General features: G+C 34.9%; 1 long non-coding RNA gene across 1 annotated transcript in view; it reads right to left on the bottom strand.

Annotated features, from left to right (window-relative positions):
- Positions 1–20,023, bottom strand: part of LOC148223353 (uncharacterized) — a 241,709-nt gene that overhangs the window by 106,172 nt on the left and 115,514 nt on the right. The window lies entirely within an intron of this gene.

Here is a 20,023-nt window from a genome sequence, read left to right as displayed (position 1 = left end):
CAAATTTGATTATCAGCTTCTGTGCATATGTAAAACTCTGTATTTCATGTATGGCTATATTTCATGATTAAATAATATCTTTATCAGTACCTTCTTTATCAAGAAGAAAGTCTTTTTGGCCCAGTTCTCCCAAAACAGGAGTCTTGCATAAAATAGAACTGAAATCCTTAAGAGACATGCCTTAGATAGGAAACCATATGAAAAGTAAAGCTCAGCTTTGGTAGTGTAACTAAATACCGTGGAAACTCAAGTCTTATTTTTCAATAGAGAAGTAAATGGAAAGAAAATGCAGGATGAAATATATTTGCAAAATTAAGGGAAAAGTTCTAAATATCAGTTAAAGAAAAAAATGTTCTCTTTTTTGTGGATATGTGCAGTCTCCTGAGTTCAAAGTTAGTAGGTTTCAGTGAACATTATTTTAGAAAACACCTGCTTTAAATTTCATATTGTTGTTCTGGCTTTATCATCCAAGTTTTATTCTAAAGAGATCACAGGCATTGGTAAAAATAAATTTGAGTCTGAAACCTTTTGGAGAGAATTGCCCTATATTTAGTAACAAAGAAATCATGTTTTTTTTGGTAACGTGGGTATATTGCATGTTCTTTCTTTTCAACACTTTTTTTTTTTCCCTTTGAGAAAGGTTGAATATTGTTTATATGTTGCTTATTTCAAAGCACCATTTTCATATTTATTTGTAAGCCAACATTTTCAGATTGTAACTCAGAGCAAGTTCAAAATATTTCCCTCCATTTTATGGCCCAATTACACTAGAGTAGTCCATGCCATTGCACCATGTTTTCAGTCACCTTTCATCCTTTGAGAGTGAATACAGATATTCCTCCAAAGGTTCTACATTGACTAAAAAATTTAAACTTAAATAGTGTAAATCAGATATTTCCAAATCAAAAAAATCCTGCGATAAATATATTGACAGTGTAATAGAAATGCAAAATAACCAAAATCATATACTTGAAATACTCTAATTGAAGCTGGAACCTATATTAGTATTTCTCAGAGAAGTTTAGTGTTAACTCATTTAATGGCTCAAAATTCAGGAGAATCCTCCTGTTGCAGCATTGCAGGAAATATCTCCAAATAAAGGGTTACTGCTGGCAATGCCTTGCTCTTCTATGTCACCCTGAAGGTTCAGGTGTTTTGAATTATGTTTTCAGTAGCTAAAGGGAAGGTGAGTGGCTACCTTGGTGGTTTACTCCAATTCAACTGTAGACCACATCATCAACAGTGCTGCATTTAAGCTAGAATAATGAATTACATGGTAAAACCATACCTGCTCTATTGCACAAAACAACCCAATTCAGTGACTGTTACATTGACATTACTGGCAGCAGAAAAGAGACATGATTTCTGAAGTGTCTTCTTGATGACCGTGCATTTCAGTGGAAAAGATTTCATTTGAAATATACTTAATTTACTCTTATTAGTAGTATCCTTCCAAAGATTGGGTCTTTAATAATGCAACTATATTCAACAGATAATTAAATTTAAATTTAAAAGACATATTTAAGTTGATCTCTTCTTTCTTTGGCTATATAATCTTTCAGAACTGTGAATTGTATATAGTCTCTTACCTAGTTCTCTGAAAGCAGTGTGACACCTCATGGAAATCTGCATTATACATGCTAACTGCTTTGGAGTAACTAGTTTAGGAATACTATAGATTTATCTACATCTATATTCATATGTATATGTATGTGCATATATATGTGCCAATGCATGGGAGCATTGCCTCTATATAAATATATGCTGACAATTGTCAATTTGCATTTTTTCCTTCTTCATTGTATATAGCCAAGAGGCCAAAGATTTACAGACTTAAGAAACAGCCTGGAATTTTTTTTTTTTCAGAATTTATGATTCATATCATATATGATTTATAACATTTATGATTCTTTATAAATAAATTTTAATTTTTATAAAGTTATTGTAATCCTAGAATACTTGTGCCACAAGGAGCTAATCACACTCCTGAAGGACCTTGAACACATGCAGTCTTCAGGTATATCACTTCATAAACAAAATTCAGATATCATCAATGTTAGAGGGGAGACTAGGTGAATAATTTGTTTCTCTGTGACATAAAAGAGCTTCTAACCAGGCTACAATGTTGAGAAAGAAAAGGCAGAGTCTGGAGTTTGCCATGGAAAAGAAATGTGACTACAATCAGGGAGAAGGGACTGAGAAGACAGAATTTCACACTCTGGAAGAATGGGAGAGATCTAATCAGAATTATATGGAAGACAATGGAAAAAGAGAATGTAGAGGAAAGATAGCAAAGAGCCAATGGACTTGAGAAAGCAGTTTTAGTGAGACACAAGGACAGGGCAGAATTTCTTCAAGCCGCTGCATTTCAACAAAACAACATCACACTCATTTTCACGTGGAAATGTAGCATATTATGCAAACAATCTAAGGTTATCTTCACTACTTATTAACCTAACTGAACAGACATAAGAGGAAAATGAGTAAAAGTGATGTAGGATTACTAAAAGAGAGACAAGAATGACTTGGACTGAAAACAAATTGTTAAAATAACAGATTACCCGTTTCTCCTGGGATTTGAGCAGGATCTGATTCTACTTAACATTTTCATTAATAACACTGACCAAAAAAAATTGTTTTGAAATTTTCTAATGACAAGAGAGAGATTCATAATCAAAATGTAGGAAATCATCAAGATACTAAGGCGTGAAATTAGAGAAATTTGAGGAAATATATATGATTAATCATTATCTGGAAAATTCAGAGGAAGAAAAGCACTTATATTTAATTGACTCATATTCATTGCCAAGGCATGGATAAAAAAGCAAAGACAATCCTCTAGTTTACCAACTTTGGATTAATCAAGTATTTCCAGAAAAGCCATGTAGCTGCTAATGCATAAGAAACTCTAGGATCATTTTACTATTGTATACAGCTGTGGTCATCCATAGTCACTGGAGATAAGCTCACACTGAAGCTGGTGAAGAGACCTACTGGAATGATTTGAGATGGATTTTACAGGAAGGGATTAATAGAGATTGCCTTGGTTAGTGTAGAGAGATGAAGCACAAAGAGTTGTCCCAAACAGTTCAGTAAAATGTGTGAATATCAAGAACACCCTGCCTGCAGTGCAGGCAAGCTACTCAACAGCTTTAAGGGCTTGAAAAACGTGCACAATATATCTATTGCTTTCTTGTGGGATGGCAATGGGATGGACAAAGTGATGCTGAAGCTCCTTTCCAGGAACGGCAGCAGAACTGCATATAAACTTTGGCATGAGTGGAGACAGAGCCTGTATAGGCCTATAGGTGAAAATTTATTTATATTGATAGAAATAAATATTTTAAAAATATTTTTTTAAATAATAGTGAAGAAGCATGAACAGAAAGAATTTTTGGATGCTGTAATTTATGACTTCATAGCTGACAGATTGGCTGACAAAGACTGATGATGCTATGGATAATAGATCTGTTCCCATCTGTGGGGAGAGAAACACTTTGAATGGCAGCTTTGGAACCTCTCTGCTAGACAAAGGTAACAGCAGAATGCTAGAAATATCTGAGGTTAAAGTGGAGAGATGAGCAATTGAAAGCTCTAAGAGGAGTTATTGTCCTTCCAGATAAGAAAAATAACAATATTTTATTTTCTTTTTTTTCCCCCATCTACAAAAAGTGAATATAAATGGAATCTGGAGAATTTTGAGTGCAATGATTTGTTTCATAGGAATTCTCACCCGGTGGGTCAAAATGAGAGCAATATATCCACGAATGAATTCAAACTCACAAACTTTTTTAGCAAAGCACTAAATACCTGTAACTAATGGCATGAACTAAAAGCTATTATTGACAGTTAGACCAATGTTTATGAGTACTGGGCCTCTCAAGCACTCAGGTTTCTGTTCTGTATTCTCTTGCAGAAGTTGCAGTGATGTTTGAGAAGACAGACCAGGCATTCTGACATTGCTGCTGCTGAGATGATGCTCTCTGGTAAACGTGCATTTGTGGACAGCAATTTCTGTAACATGCACCCATGATTGCTGGAACTTCTTTGCAGTTGCTCTGAGTATGGCACCCAACTGACCTAACATCTGCTCTGTAAACAGCTGTCCAGTGAGCCTTTTGTTGTCATCTGTATCTTTTTTCATAGCAGTGGAGAAAGGAAGAAACTCTATTGCCCCTAGCTAGCTGCTGTGTTTCTCTGCTGGAGATTGCCACTCCATCAGGGGAGTCGGTCAGTGAAATGGAGCTCTGCATTCCACATCCCAAAACACGAACTTCTATAGCCACCACTGAGTTAATGCAGCACGTTGTGGTTTGGACAGTGGGCATGCATGTTAGCTTCTCTTCCATCTCTTCTGCATTAGAAACAATTAGCAAAGAAACAAGATAGCTGTAGACTGAAACAACACAGCACAAAATATCACAGTACCTGTACTTATACTATACAAAGCATATGCCTTCACTTGTCTGAGCATCTGTTTTCCAATGTACAAAGAATGGTTAAAAAGATTTGTCTGGTAATAATGACTCTAATGTGAAAAAAAACTTGCTAGCTCCCACTCTCCATATAGTTCATTAGGATTTTAAAGTACCTTTGAGTGCAAATATGGATAGAAAAGGACATATTTCTCAGGTTTCTAAAAATAACTAAATAATGAATAATGAAAAATCATTATTTTGAAAATGTCGTTATTTCCCTGTGAATCAATTGCAGATTGGAAAATAGATTTTTAAAAAAAAAAAATTTACTGTTGTTGAAAACAAATGATACCTTTTTCATGAGTATTTTGCCCAGTTCTAATGTTTCAGAAGCAGTGTTGGATGCTCAAAGCATTTGTCATATAAAATAACACTGCTTCAACTTTCAAGCCTGCAATGATAATAATTAATACTTTCTATCAGTACTTTATATTCATTGCAAGTACCAGTAACATTAGTGACATTGTTAAAAGTTCCTCATCTGAATGCTGCTGAGATAGATGAAATGCATGATTTTGGATAATAATGCAGTATCATTTAAACCTGGATTTACTTGCCACCATTTTTCCTGGCTTCTACATTAAATGGTGCTTTGTCGAGATTATTTTGGGACCCAAAATGTTAACTATTCATTGGAATGCACTGTACAAACTTAGAAACATGATGAATAGTATTTTAGGCATAAGCATTTTAAACATATCTGTTCTGTGTTTAAATGTCAGAACAAAGCATATTACAGGAAAAACACCTACAAATGCAAAAATGCAATAAAGCCACAAAATATGGGTTAAAAATTTCCATATTTGATCTGGGTAGCAAATTATAGAGAGAGCAAAAACCCCCTACGCATAACCAAAGCTGCCAATTCTGGATCTTTCAAAAAGCAAGGGCAGGATACCAAGTACATGATTCTGCCTTGTGCCAAGCAAGCATCTATGAAAATGTCACCTTTATGCAAGTGAAACACAAAACGAGTAGAATTTGCCCTTAAATGTGAGGGGGAAAGTGTTCTGAAAATAAACAAATTGCTTTTTACTGCTAATTAAAACATGAATCAATAAATATTTTCAAAGTTAAATAATACTGTTCCTCTCAAGCTGAGCACCAATCTGCTGGGCTCCAGCCAGGAGAGAATCTTTTCTAGCATAGTTACAAACAACTGATGAGTGGAGCTGAAAACAGAAACATGAATACAACTCTCACAGTAATTCAAACAAAACTGCATGACTTTTAACATATCATTTAAAGGTTCTTTTTCCATCTTTTTGTATAGTGGTCAGCACATTGCTGGTGAGATAATGACCTGCAACGAGCAGTCAGATTATGGGAATTAAGATGTCAGTTTCAAAATAAACACCAGTTGGTTCAACAAAGCCTGCAGCTAGGATTATGTCAGGACTAGGAAGACATTTAAAACCCAATTGAAACAGACTTACTGTTTCTGAACAGAAAACATGCTGTAGCATCCTGTTTTACTTGCAAAACTTACAAAACTGCTGTTGCTGACTCCATGAAACTGATTTCTTGGCTAGGAAGGTGGTCAAGACAAAGTCCTTAGTTTGGATGTGGAATCTGATCAGATTCTTATTTCTTGTCCTCTTGTACTTGATATCCTTGGTTTTCCCACAACAGTTTTCCACAAGTGAGTCTGTGATCCCAGAAAGATCCCCAGTTAATATCATCTACTCTTGTTGCTTTGCATATTGATTATGGGATAACATTCCCAGTGGAGAAGTATAGCAGAGACAGCAAGGGTCACTTGACTTATGGAAATGTAGCTACTAAGATTTCAGAATTAACCCATGGTGCTTACTGATTTCTCAGGAGTTAAACCATGTCATGTTTGTTAATTACATAAGAATTTAGCTTAATCTGAGAGTAATGAAAATTCTATGAAAAAGTTTATACCGAACATGATTAGACAACTCTACAAGTTACTTTTTATTCTCTCTTGCACCTACTTTGAACATAACAAACAAATTAAAATTCCCAACCCTCCTATCCCCAACTAAATTTTTAAAAGAACGAAGGTCTCTTTAACTTAATTGGGGGACGTTTTAAGAAACATTACATACCAGTTATACAGCATTAAAAAACAATAAAGCAGTTTATGTTATCCTTTAAGCAGCACTGCAATATTAAGAAGGCAATTTTTTTTTATTAATATTTTCTTTCTATTCTGGGATACATTTGCTAAAGTCCTAATCAAATAAATATGTATCACCTGTGACACTGTGATGTGATATCCCTAGAAAATGCCAGTTACCACAGACATTGTAGCCAAAACCCTGAGTGAGCAGTTTCAATTTAAATGCAGTTTCCTTAAGTTGCAGGTCCTGAGCTTTTGTGGTTGGTTTAAAGCATTAGGTCTTCCAAACATATACACATTTGACCCCTTTGTGCCTCTAAAACCCAAAAGCTAGTTGTATACCAGCTATTCTGGACAAGTTCATCACATTATATTTTATGTCCATTAGAGCTTAGACTAAATAACCTCATGTAGTGGACACAGTACATTAAATTTCCATGAAAAATATTCAACAGAACAGTCTGACCGAATTATACCCCAAACAGTCCTCCGAGTCACTGCCGATATTATTTCAAATATCTGGATTTTATAACAAGCCTATTGATTTAGGACTACCTACAGTACTTGAAACTTTAGTCAATCAGTTGGAGATATTTCTAAGTCTTTTTACCAGGCAGGGAATGAAGGTTTCAATCCTGTTCAGCAATATTGGACATATTTCTAGCAAGTACATGAGAAAGAACGCTCTTACCACAGACTGTTCTGACCGAGGATTGACCTATGGCTATGTCTGATTCTCTGCATTCAAAAAGAATGTTCTGGATTCTTACTCTGCATCCCTGCCTTCCGCTCAGTCACTCTGTCTTGGCTGTCTCAGTTTTGCTTGTCTGCAGCTCTGCTACTCCTTTGTGGGTAGCGTGGGGGTATATATATGTATATTGCATGTATATTTTGAAGCACTTGGATGGTGGGTTTTGCAGCATTTGGATGATGAGTGCTAAAAAATACTGAGCAGTAAGTGAAGTCAGGTGGTAGGGAAATATCAAGAACAGAGAGTGTAACGATAGTGGTGGTGGTGGTGGGGTGATGGCACAGCACAGGCTTAAGGGCTCTGGCCAGCTCATGGTTGTGAGTGTGCCTCTGGAGGCAGCACAACCTCTGCTTTGGTGTGGTTTTGGTCTCTAACAAGAGAGAGGGGACACCCATACAGGAGCACGGATGGGACAGCATGTGCCCTGCCAAAATATTTGAAAGTTGACTCTGTGGTAATTTGAATGTGATTAAGTAAGGTAGAGATTCAAATAATTTATTGGTTAGTGAACCAAAAGATTATGCTTGCTTTCACGCTGCAGTCATTTATATTGTCTTTTTGAGAAATTGTGGCAGGATGTAAAAAGGTTGCATTATGCAAGCAAAAATAAAGAACAGTAGAATTTATAGCAAATAAGATTGTTAAATCCTGAATTAGTGAAATTTTTAAACAGTTGATGTAGCTGTTGCATGGCAGTAGGAGTAGGCTGAAGATGATAATTTTAAGAATACAGATATATTATTAGAAAGAGCACTGCTCTGCTTACAGCTGCATAGCTTCAAACATACTTAATGGTGCACTTTACTATCTTTTTTGTTTAAGCGTAGGGCAATGGTATATAGGTAAATAAGCCTACCTCTGACTCTCGCCTTTTCTTTGCTCTTAAATGTGCTACATGCATGCATGGACTGGAACACAAGGCATTATCTCACATCTTAGGTAATGCACAGGGAATACTTTACAATTCCTAAATGGCTGCTCCTTGCTTGGTATTAGTACTTTACCTTTCAACCCTCTATTTTCTTTTACACGTCACTTGTTTTCACTCCTTTAAAACAGGGACAAAATGAGTAATGTGATAGATTTAATGAAAGCTGGAAAAGGAAGAACAGACTAATTTTTGTGCATTATAGAATATTCACATGAAACTTTAAACAAGTAAAATTGAAGAAACAGCCCTTCTGATCTGACAAGAACATGATGCAAACATATATAAAAGGAAGATTCTAAAACTTCTACTACAGTGGGTCATATTTGTTCTACATACAGAGACTGAGGTATAGAAGAATAACCTTGAGGTTTTAAAAAAAGGTTATAAAAAGGAGATCAAAATGTTGTAATGCTAAAACTGTAATAGTTTCAGCACTATTCAGTTATGCATGTATCATGATTTTGGTTCTTTACTTGAGCCTATCTATTTTTGTACAGTCTCCACCTCTTTTAATGAATGATTAGTTATTCAGTATTGGACTAGTTATTCAAAGTGTGATCTCCTTTTTTTAAGTATTCACTACAGATTTGCTCTTTGATATTTTTATATGCCTACTGCACCATCTGAATGCTATAAAAATTTAATTAATTTTTCTCCACAAAGTTCTGTGAAGATAGATGGTGTTATTATCCCTGCTCTGTAAGTGACAACCTGGGTAAAAAACAATTATTGGTTTAACTGAAAAAGATGTGGCTACTCTGGAAGAAATTGAATAGGATCATCTAGTGAGTGGCTGCATCACTACGTATTTATATCAAAGTATTAACTGCAACATTTAGGAAATAGATCATCCTTAGTTGTTTTGATCCATTAACTGAGAAAACAAACTCATGTCTAGAACAGTTTCTAGTTAAAAAAAAAAAAAAGAGGACCTTTATGTCAAAAAGAAGACTTCTGAATCCATGGAATTTCTGGTATCAAACATCAACACAGCAGCTACTCTTTATGTGTCCCAACCCTGGTCCATGTATGAGATGATTGACATCATAACTACTTTTTAACTGCAGAAGAGTGAGGCTCTCTGGACAGCTGTTTGTAACTCTGACTGTAGAACATAATGATCAATTGACTCTGCCTTTGTCTCATTGCTTTCTTTGTCCTTGCTTTTTCCTGGTCATGCCCAATCCACTTCTCCCTTCAGCCCTGCCTCTGCAATTATCTGGTAACATCATACGGATCCTATTCCTGTCCATAAACGTGTTGCTCAAGCTTCTGCTACTTCCTCTGGTTTTTGGCTGTATTTCTGTATATTTTGAGCAAATGTTTACTTTGGTCAGACCATACCCACCTCTGCCCACATTGTCTGCCAGCCAAAAGGGACAATGTGTGGAGATTTGGAAGGCCAGGTTCTTTTCTCAGATTGGAGATGGACTGCCCAGAGAGAAGAACTCTGATTACTTGTGAACTTGGATTTTTTTCACAGTCTTGTACCACTGTGAATTTTAAACAAATTTCAACAGATACCTTAAATGTACATGAGGTGCTATGGACTGGAGCATCTGAACAAATGAACTACAGTTAATTTTTTAATATGAACCAAATTCTGTAGGGGTGCGTTTGGCTTGCAGTGGGTTTTTTTTCCCGTCTACTAGTTTTAGAAAGAGCAGCTATATTTTATTTTTTTAATTATTATTTTTTTATATATATATACACATTCATGTATGCACACACAAATAATTAAATCTAATTAGCTTGAAGTAAAATACTGAAATATCAAATTTCAGGTAGAAATCTGGGTAGGGTTCAGTAAGTTTGCTAAATTTTTGCAAAGCTATAACATAATTAAAAAGTAGTTCTTTTAATGGAAAAGAATTGAACAACTTTATTTCTGGGAGTATTACCTGGGACAACGAACCATACAATTTAAGCTACTACATGGAAATTCCAGGAGTAAAATTCCCTGAGAGTTCTCAGTCCTCTTTTCTCGTATGCCTGAGTAGCTCTTCTTCTTGCAAAAAAATAACAGTGGACCTGCAGATATTATTTTTAAGGCATGGGCTTGTTTATAACATCGGAAACTTCACTGTCTTGCATCACATGTTATCAGTCTATCTATATCCCATCTTCAATGCCAACATTTTCTGATAAATTCTTTTGAAATTATAACACATTTTAATTAACATTTCCTGCACATTAATTTACTTTGCAACAGATTTAAAAAGAAAATATTTTAATTGTAATTTTCTCTCTTCATTTCTATTTCTTTAATGACAATTACACATTTTATTTAAATATTTATCTGTCAAACCAAACACCTTCCTGTCTATTGACTTGACTGATATCTTTTATTATTGTTAAGGCTTAAACATTCTGGGGATGAAGAAATATTTAAGAAAATTAATGGATTAATGTTTGCCAAGAAGTGTTCACATTATGTTTTTCCAAGAAAATTAGCAGGGTACCGGGCATCAAGAAATCATCTACCTAAGGAAAAAAAAAAGACTACCAGATGAAACATTTTCTTCAGGGCCCATTTTCAATTGAAGTGCTCCCACCTATAAAAGAGTTTTCAAAGAAACTCTTTATTTTTAAATATAAAACTACTTTTCAAATTAATCCCTTTACCTCTCTTGATATCTTTCTGACAACCTCCTAATCTCTTCAAACTGTTGGTTAAAAAGTGCACCACTAAATCAGCCTGTCATCAATTTTGTCTCTCACCACTGTGACTCAAAGAGTTGCATCAGCTAGATCATTTAAAGAAACCACAACTTTTTAAAAGAACATCTGCTGCTGTAATTTATAATGTATAACATAATCTGACATCCAAATTTGACAGAGTTTGGTAATGTCTTCCAATAAAGGGCTGTGAGAGATTCTGTCCTGGGATGCTGCAAACAAAGAGGCAATAAATTATTAAGAGATGCAGCTACCAATCTAATAAGAAAAAGAAAAATAATCATGTCTGCTTTGAATACTGACAAATATGATGCCATGCAGACTCCTTTTTAAACAGCCTGTTTTAATTTTAAGTATGTGCCGGTTTCTCAGGACATAATTTCCTGAGATTAGTGAATATGAATGAAAGTGCTAAGTGCTGACAATTTGAATTCTCACTTCTTTTAACACTCAAGTGCTAAATATTGCCCAAACTTTTGCTAAAATGTTAAGTATCTATCTTTTTTTTCACTGGTAAATTACCATTGATTTGAAGATCTGACAGCTACAGCCATAGTATAGTAGGAAGAACAGTTAGTGTATAGAAGAGGTAAATTCCAAATCATGATGAGAAAAAACCATCCAATTTTCATGAGGAAGCAGAGATTTCTGAGAGCAAGAGAGTAAGGCAATGTGGGCTCAGCCTAGGCAGAAGCATCCGTGGAGCGGAAGTAGGGTGGGTGGTGAGCAGTAGTCTGCAGAAACAATAGCATTTCCAGGGACAAATTCCCACTAAAAGTCTGTCATTGAATCAGTTGCTTTTGTAACTAGAATTCGTTGAATTGTTTCATATCTGCTCGCTGGGCACGCAGGTACTGTAAGGAGATGAAATTGGGACGGGAAGCCTGTAGGAGATCTGCAGAGATAAAGTGTATTAGATAAATACTAGCTGCATTTAGAGAACTGCTATTAGTACCATCTGGCAATGAAAATATTGGTTGCTATCACGCAATTGCACTGGAACATGGGTATCTTTTTTTGCTAGCTTCCTGTAAGTGGTCTGCTATGAAAAGTCGCTTTCGATGCACATGAACAATAATGAAAAGGAGGAAAGGGACTGGTGGAAAGCAGGTTCATATTTTTTAATGGAAAAGTTATCCACTCAGCAACAAAGGTGGTGAAGTTCCCAGTTTGAAAGTACTTTACAATCAGAGGCCTCATCAAGAGAGTCATTTTCAAAAAAGCACCACACTCCCTCATTGCAAATGAATAAAAAGCTGAGAAAACAAGCAGAGAATAAAGCCACTCTCAGCCTGGGGTTGGCTCCGTAGTGCGGCCTAAATCAATCCCCATCCTTTTTTATGCAGAGTGCACTTACATGCTGATGTGATGGCACAGATTTGTACAAGAGGTCCCAGGTTTGGTAACTTAAAAGAGGCTTAAACAGTTCTTAAAATACTTTAAAGGAGAAGGCATGTTGTCTGCAGTAAATACAAATGTATACTGCAATTAGAAACCAGCATTTCTTCTCATTAGAAATAAAATTTTATTTCTGTTTCTCATGTTGTATTGATTTAAGGAAATTGTATTCTCATAGAATCTCCAGATCATTACTCATTTTTATCTTTGCAGCATAAGACACTGTAGAAATGGTGTCTTACCAGTGTGAGCTATGCAGCAGATTGTGCAATCTTCATTTTCCAGGACTTTGTACCCTTAGTACACACTGTCAATAATCCAGTAGTATGATTACATTAAATTAAAATTATATAAAAATATTTTGTGTGAAACTAGAAAGTTTTGGTTCCTTTCATTTGCCTACTCTTGCCTGAGTCTTTTAGGGCTTCCAGCACTTCACCAAAACACTTTTTTTTAAAAATGACAGTTTAGTGTCTCTTATATTTAAATGTCTCCAAAATTATGCTTGAAGAAAAATACAAAATATTGCGAAGACTGTAACAAATGGAAAAAGTGTCATCACAACTATATGAGTCTATTTTAATTTGCATTTCTGCACATCATTTTAAAAGAAAGTTATCTTTTTAAAATACAAAATAGATGGCCGATGCCCTAACTAACTATGAAGTGGGTACTACACTGGTGAATATTCTGAATGATCAATCTGCATGTCACGTAATGGGACCTGACTGATAAGCTTATAGGAATAAAAAGCAGTTGTACTGGGATGTGAAATTGAGCACATCATGTTACATCTATATCCTGAAATTTTCCATCTAAACAAGATGTGGAAAACTGGCTTATCAATTAAAAGATAGGAAGTCTATTAAAATATTTCAAAGGATCCTAAAAGATCTGTAATTTAAAATATCCATCTTTTAAATGTGGCAGTACAGTACCATAACATGACACTCCTACATCATGATTTTGATGATGTATAAAACAGATAATGACAAACATCAGCTGCACTGCATGTGTTCCTCATGATGTTCATAAACCTTAGTTTAGGAATGCACATATTCAGGGACTGGCAAAAACTGTGTAAACTAGCAGAGATTAATGTACCACAATAGAATAAACTTTGTTTTCTGCTCGTGTACTTCTGCCACTAGAACTAAAAGATGCATATATTTTTTTGAAATAGTCTGCTATCTGCTTGGAAGTTAAGAAGATCCCCATAGCTATATCAGAAAATTAATTCATATTTTAAGAGTGAATTTTGGTGAATCTAATTTGTGGTTACTAGTTACCAGATTAAGTAATAGTATCATATTTTTGTTCACCATTACCAAGAAAACAAAAGAAAAAACCCACAAAAAATATATTTTACCATAAAATCTACCATTTATTTACCATTTATCTACCTGCTTTCGGCAAAGACCAAATCACCAAATTTAAACACCATATTTGGAACTCTTTAAGAACTTCATGTTCACAGATGTCATTATGAGGACTGTAAATTTCAATCCTAATTTGTACCTCTATGAATCTATCTGTCTACTCTATTGAAACACGGTAATTTAGGAAAGAATGAAGAACAGGCAGTGAAGATCTGTTGCTTGAATCTCATTACCTGTCACTCCTTGCTTCACTAACATGGCCCATTTTGAAGATCATGCTGCCTTTTTATACTTGCTGGATATCCATTCCTTAGACCTCATTTGCTTGGGTGGTTCAAGCTGTCAAATGCTCAGAGTGCATGGCAGCAATTTTGCAAATTCCCTGAAGCGCTTAGCCCCTATTTCATCTTTTATACAGATGACTATTCCTGCTTACCTACAAAAGCTTTCTATTCAAGAAGAGATTTTTTTCAGTCACATTATTTAAAATCCAATGATCTCAACTGACGCTAATGTAAAATAATGTAATTAGCAGAATCTGATTATTTACATAATTTTTGATGTGTCTTGTAGTACAGAAGATTTATGGTAGCAAAAAAAATATCATAATTGTGCCAATAAAGCAATATTTTTAAATTTTATATTCATAATTTTAACTCTAAGAAATGCGATCTGTGTATAGGTGTAAAAGGATATCCATTTGAAATTTTCTTGCAGAAGCTATTGCTGAAATCCCATGACACATTTCTAAAACTTTTTTAGAAAAATGGTCCATTAGAAAAGGAGCAAATATTTCTAAGTTAGTACTAAGCTAATGTCTGGCCTGGGTCACATACTGCAGGACACACGATTTAAAGGCATGCAACTGAAAAAAGGAATTTCACCTTCCTCTGAAATGTAAGATATGGATTACTGAGGGGTAATATTTGTGGGTCAGTGACTCATTTTCAATTCTTGAATGAATGAATTTTGGTAGAAAGGTTCAGAATTTAAATTGTCAAGATTAACAAGACCCCATTCCTTTATGAAAACAAGGCTTATATGTCCATCTCTGGAATATACCTATTCCCAGTCAATGCCTCATATGAGCTACTTGTGTTACACTCCTTGTGATACACCTGTCGAGGTTCTCTAAAGTCTTGACATAGGTGCCTGACATGAAAGAATGAGATTTACAGTTCATGCTCTCATTCCTGACTGACTCTCAAATCACCCCTTTCTGTTTTGTCTCACTCTATCTCTAGAGGCCAAAATATTTCTGATACATTATATTATAATGGCTAATATATTTAATCAGAAGCTAGAGAACATAGGTTCTGGGCTCCTATATTTAAACATGCATCTGGCAACAAAGCAGTCTTAGGAAGGACATAATTTAGTCCTTACTGCTTCAGATTCGGGCACTGAGCTGCAAAGAATTCAGAGATAAAGGGACACATTAATTCTCAGACACGTGATGAATATTTCCAACTAGAATAGTCTAGATAACCCAGTCCTAACCTGAAAAAGTTGTATATTTTTTCAGACACAGACATGGTCCTTTTTCATCATTATTGTATTGGGTTTTGAGAACATTTTTCTAGACTCCTACTATGTAAGAATTTTGCAGAATTGGTAACCATTATTTTGGGATAATTCCAAATTTACACTCTTCCCCATATAAAAGAATAAAGTTCACCACTGGGTGAGAAATCATAATGGATTTCTCCAACTGATCAATTTGTATTGGTTTCTGTGAGCTTATATGATTTTGAGTGTGTTTTGAGGGAGAAACATGTTTCTTTTAATTTCAGTATGAAATATTATATTCTGTCTAGTGTCTCCAAAGAGCAGTTATCTTTTAAGAGAGCCTTAGTAAATGAGTGGGGCAACATTTACAAAGTACCATTTGTTCATTCTGCAGCAATCCTCACACTGTCTGTTAAATGAAATTGGCCTTCACTTCTGTTTCTGAATGTGATGAATGGCATCATTCAATAATATATGTTTGTCAAGTTGCAATCTTGTGCAGTGTTAAGTGTGGTTCAGCCTGCATATAAAATATATTCTCTAATAAAAAAAATTTAAAAACACCCCCCCCCCCCAAACAAAAAAGACAGGAAATGACATGGAAAAACTTTGATGCCACACTATAAAAATTACAGAGATGACATTAGTCATTGGGAATATTGTTTCACATTGAGTTTGCTGTGCACAAACTGGTAGGGAAAACTGTACCTTGGGGTTTAAATTTTAAAAAAATATCCTTGCACATTCAAAATTCTCTTTTTACTCATGAAAATAGACATTTCAAGGCATGAGTGAAAAGGCCAAAGTTATGTAGTTGTAAGTTCTAAATAAAAAGATTCAGGACACACATGCACGAATGCCTGCTTCTGGATGAGGAACCTGTCCTCTCCACATTTTTCAGGAGATATGAAATTGCAATTTCTAATGTAACAGCAATTTTTGTAGGGTTTTTTCTTTCCTTAAAAAAGAAAACTGACAGGTCATATACTATCCAGAAATTCCATGTTGAATCTAATTTTTCAAAAAATATTTAAATAAGATTGTGCTCTTCCTTTGTGAGTAATGAGAATTCATCAATACTAATCACAACTGTTTAAAGCACATTCATTGTAAAGTACAAAAATTTTAAAAAGACAATTAATGGCATATTGAGTGGATCAAGTTTTATTTGTGCTAAGCCTACTCTCCCAGGAGCATTTTCTATTAACATTGCTTTCTACAAGTGATAGAAGTTTTAACCTTGGTGTAGCAGATAAGCCATTGATCTGTCAGCAGACTTTTCCCTACCTCCCACAGTATAGCGCTTCAAAAGTTTGTTTGGAAATGAAACCAAATTCTATGTTTCCTCTACAGATGGTTGACCTCTTTCAGTTAGTGGCTGCATTACTCATTTAAACAATTATACAGGTCAGAATGGTGTAATCTAAATTATTTAGTCTCTGAGTGTTTTTCAGACACCACTGACAGTCCGAGAGGATCCAGCTGCTGGTTGTACCTGGATTTGAACTCCAGAAGATAACAGAGCTTTGGTTAAGAGTTTTAGTCACCATACATTGTTTCATCTTGGAAAACACATACCAAAAGAAAACTGCTCCCAAGGGACCGCAACTGCACAGGTATCAAAACATGCCAATAGCAAGACTAACATTTCCCATACCAAATGTTCAAAACAGTTTCTACTTTATCTGGATAAAAATACCTGTATGCTCCTCCAGCATGCAAATCTTAAAAATACCTTTTCTTGTTTGTCCCCCACAGGGAGCAATTCAAGTCTACCAAACAGTCTAGCAAAATATTATGATAACCTTTTCTATCCTAATTTGTACTGGAGGCTGTGTGTGTGCTAGGATCAACATTAATTACTGTATAACATTTCAGCTGTGTAGTTCATAGAAATGTCAGGGAGTTAGCTAAAGGGGATGTGGGGTCCTGATATCAGCGGGGGGTAAGTGGCCTCAACCATTGTGCAGCATGTGGATGATGGGAATTTACAAAAATAGAATCCATAACTGAGGTGTTAAAGCTAACTAACCCCAATAAAAAGTTATTTTTCACCAAGAAAACCATACATAGATAAAGTGCTCGCAGGCAATTACTTGCATTTTCTAATAAAATCTAAGTTAATAAAGTCTGGAATCCAACAGTTAGCAAAACAGACTGTAATAATGATTCTACATAATAATTGATCTACTTTGTTAAAGTTAATATATCAGTTTGAATTAATGCATTTTAAATTCAGATTCCTTTTGCAGCTTGAATCCAAACTAATTACAGGTTTTAAATTGTCACTAGTAGGAGCTCAGCCAAGGCATATTTCCTCTCTTCTTTAGTTGCACCCTGAGAATTCATGAATCAATTTTTTTCTGGGTCATGACTTCGCCCCGCCAGGAGCAGAGAAAACCCTTCAGTGTGAAGAAAATTTAATGGCAGAGATCCCAGTACAGGCAGAATTTGCACGCAAATGGCTAGGAAGTAAATGGCAGGGGAACTTTCCAATGTATGAGAAAGAAACCTTAAAATCATTTGTAGTAATCCAAACGACAGTGGATTAAATAAATAGTTTTAAGCACAGCAGTATCCATGTCTGTCTTGGCAATTTAGGATTGTTGGATGATTTAAGAGAGGGCTGCTTTTGCAAGCCTTTTTTTTAAACAGTAGAGGTCACCTTAGTACAAGTCTCTTCTAAAAAAACAGACCACAACAATAAAAAACCCTTTTCTACCCTGATAAATTATGCACTTAGAAGTACTCACAACTTCCTTCCAATGTTTTATATAAACTTAAAAAAAAAAAACAAAACCAAGATTATATTGTCAGTTTAATTTCCTTATATTTTGCTATAGGGATTATTCAATATGAAAAGAGGAATTTTTTCTAAGCACATTTACAGTTATAATCAGTGATCTACACATACAATTCATTCAAATATCTGAAAATCGGTTTGTGTTTTAAGCTTTACAATTATATAAAGATCTGTCAGGACTACATATTTTTTTGTCTTTTATATTTACCATTGGGAAAAATGTGACAAAGTAATTTGTTTCTTAGGAGGAGATACTCAGACATAAATTGCATCTATCAAAATTCACTCATCTTCATTAAAAAAAAAAAAAAAGCATTCAGAAGCCTGACAAATCAACAAAAGATTTGGTAAATTAGCATAAAATATATCCAGCTTAATACAAATTGACAAAGCTCTTTCTACAGTATTTGTTTTCATGGCATGGCTACCTTTTATCAGCGTTGTACCTAACATCACCTTGGAAACTGCTTTGTGGAAAAGCTTTACCAGACACTGAGAATGAAAGCAGAAAATAATCTGTTAACTACTTAGAGGATTCTATACATAGTGAAGGAATTTTTATAATAATTTAGGAGCAATCAGAAGTAAATGCTTTGCAAAAGAAAATCCGGCTGTTTAAAGAGATTAAAGGAATTCTGAAAAATGGCACACAATATCTTCTTGCCGTATATACAAATATATTCTTAAATATTAAAGTAGTATTTTGTTTACATTGCTAGTATTGCCAGATTTCAATGGTGTAAAAAATCTGTTTTGGCAATCTTCTCTACCAGATAAGGTTATTTAAAGAATGCACATTAAAAATCCTACTTAATATCTCGAGATTATTATCTTTATACATTATCACTTCAGAAATTAAATGTCTGGGACATTCTTAAATGCTATTTTACTTCTAAATCACTCTATTAGATTTCCTGCTTGAGTGATTTGTGAAGAAAACATTACATATATATTTTTTTCTGATTACCAAACCACATTAGACACAAAAGTCTACTTGAAACTAGTTTACAGTTTAAAAACAGGTCTAATAACAGGTGAATGCTGAAAAATATGCAAACAAAATGGCAGACATGAATGACTTCATTTAAGGCATAATTGCTTCTCATCAACCCAAGAAATCATGCAGAAACAGTCCCTGTTTCAGCCAGCCAGGGAGAGACTGGAGAAATCACTCAGGCATGGATTCTAAATGGAAGGTCCACTCCTGGGTCTCAGCCAGGGAACTGCTCCACACACAGATCCAAGCCTAGGGACAATAGTCCTTAGAATCACAGTTCATCATAACAGATAATTATACAGCAAGTAAAACAATAAGGTATTTTGGCCTTTCAATAGATAGACTAATTGTGGACTAGGGAGTTCTGCCTGGGAGGCATAAAACACACCCCTCTGTGAGTCATTTTATTGTGGTGAGGAGTGGCATGAATTTTGTGGAAAGGGATTTTAGGAACTGGTGAGTTCCATATGTTGTTTTTTGCTGTATGTCTCGGGCACATAGCCAGAGTTTCCACGCACACAGCTAGAAGCTTTTTTTTTTTTTTAATTCTTCCCACTTGCCCATTTAAATGTTTTAAGGAACATTATATTTTTTTCCCCAGCAAAGTCAGTAACCGCAATTATTTTCCTCTTTTAAGCATAATAACATTTCAACTCGGATAAGGTGGAAAGAACTATATTGGTCTTTTCAAAGGGAAAATATGTTAAGATTACATATTTTATATATGGTTTTTATATCAATGAATTCATAACACTGGGTTAAAATATTCCCTGAAACTATTGTGTACCATTTGTTTTCTGGATTGTTTGTAGAGACAAAAAAACGAAGAAGGAAATACATGTAGTTCAAGACAGAGCAGCTTTTGAATCTTTTTAAATGTGTCATTCTGTTTTATGTTCAGCCAGTTCTTTTTCTTCTCCTTAAAAAGATGACAAGCAAGCAAACTCTTTTCTAGCAAATAAAAGTGTTAGTTCTTGGATGCCATGCAAAGAGTGCAAATGCATAAGAA

Source organism: Sturnus vulgaris, chromosome 6 (assembly GCF_052056855.1).
Source record: "Sturnus vulgaris isolate bStuVul1 chromosome 6, bStuVul1.hap1, whole genome shotgun sequence".
Classification (NCBI taxonomy): Eukaryota; Metazoa; Chordata; class Aves; order Passeriformes; family Sturnidae; genus Sturnus; species Sturnus vulgaris.
This window is presented reverse-complemented; position numbering and strand designations above follow the sequence as displayed.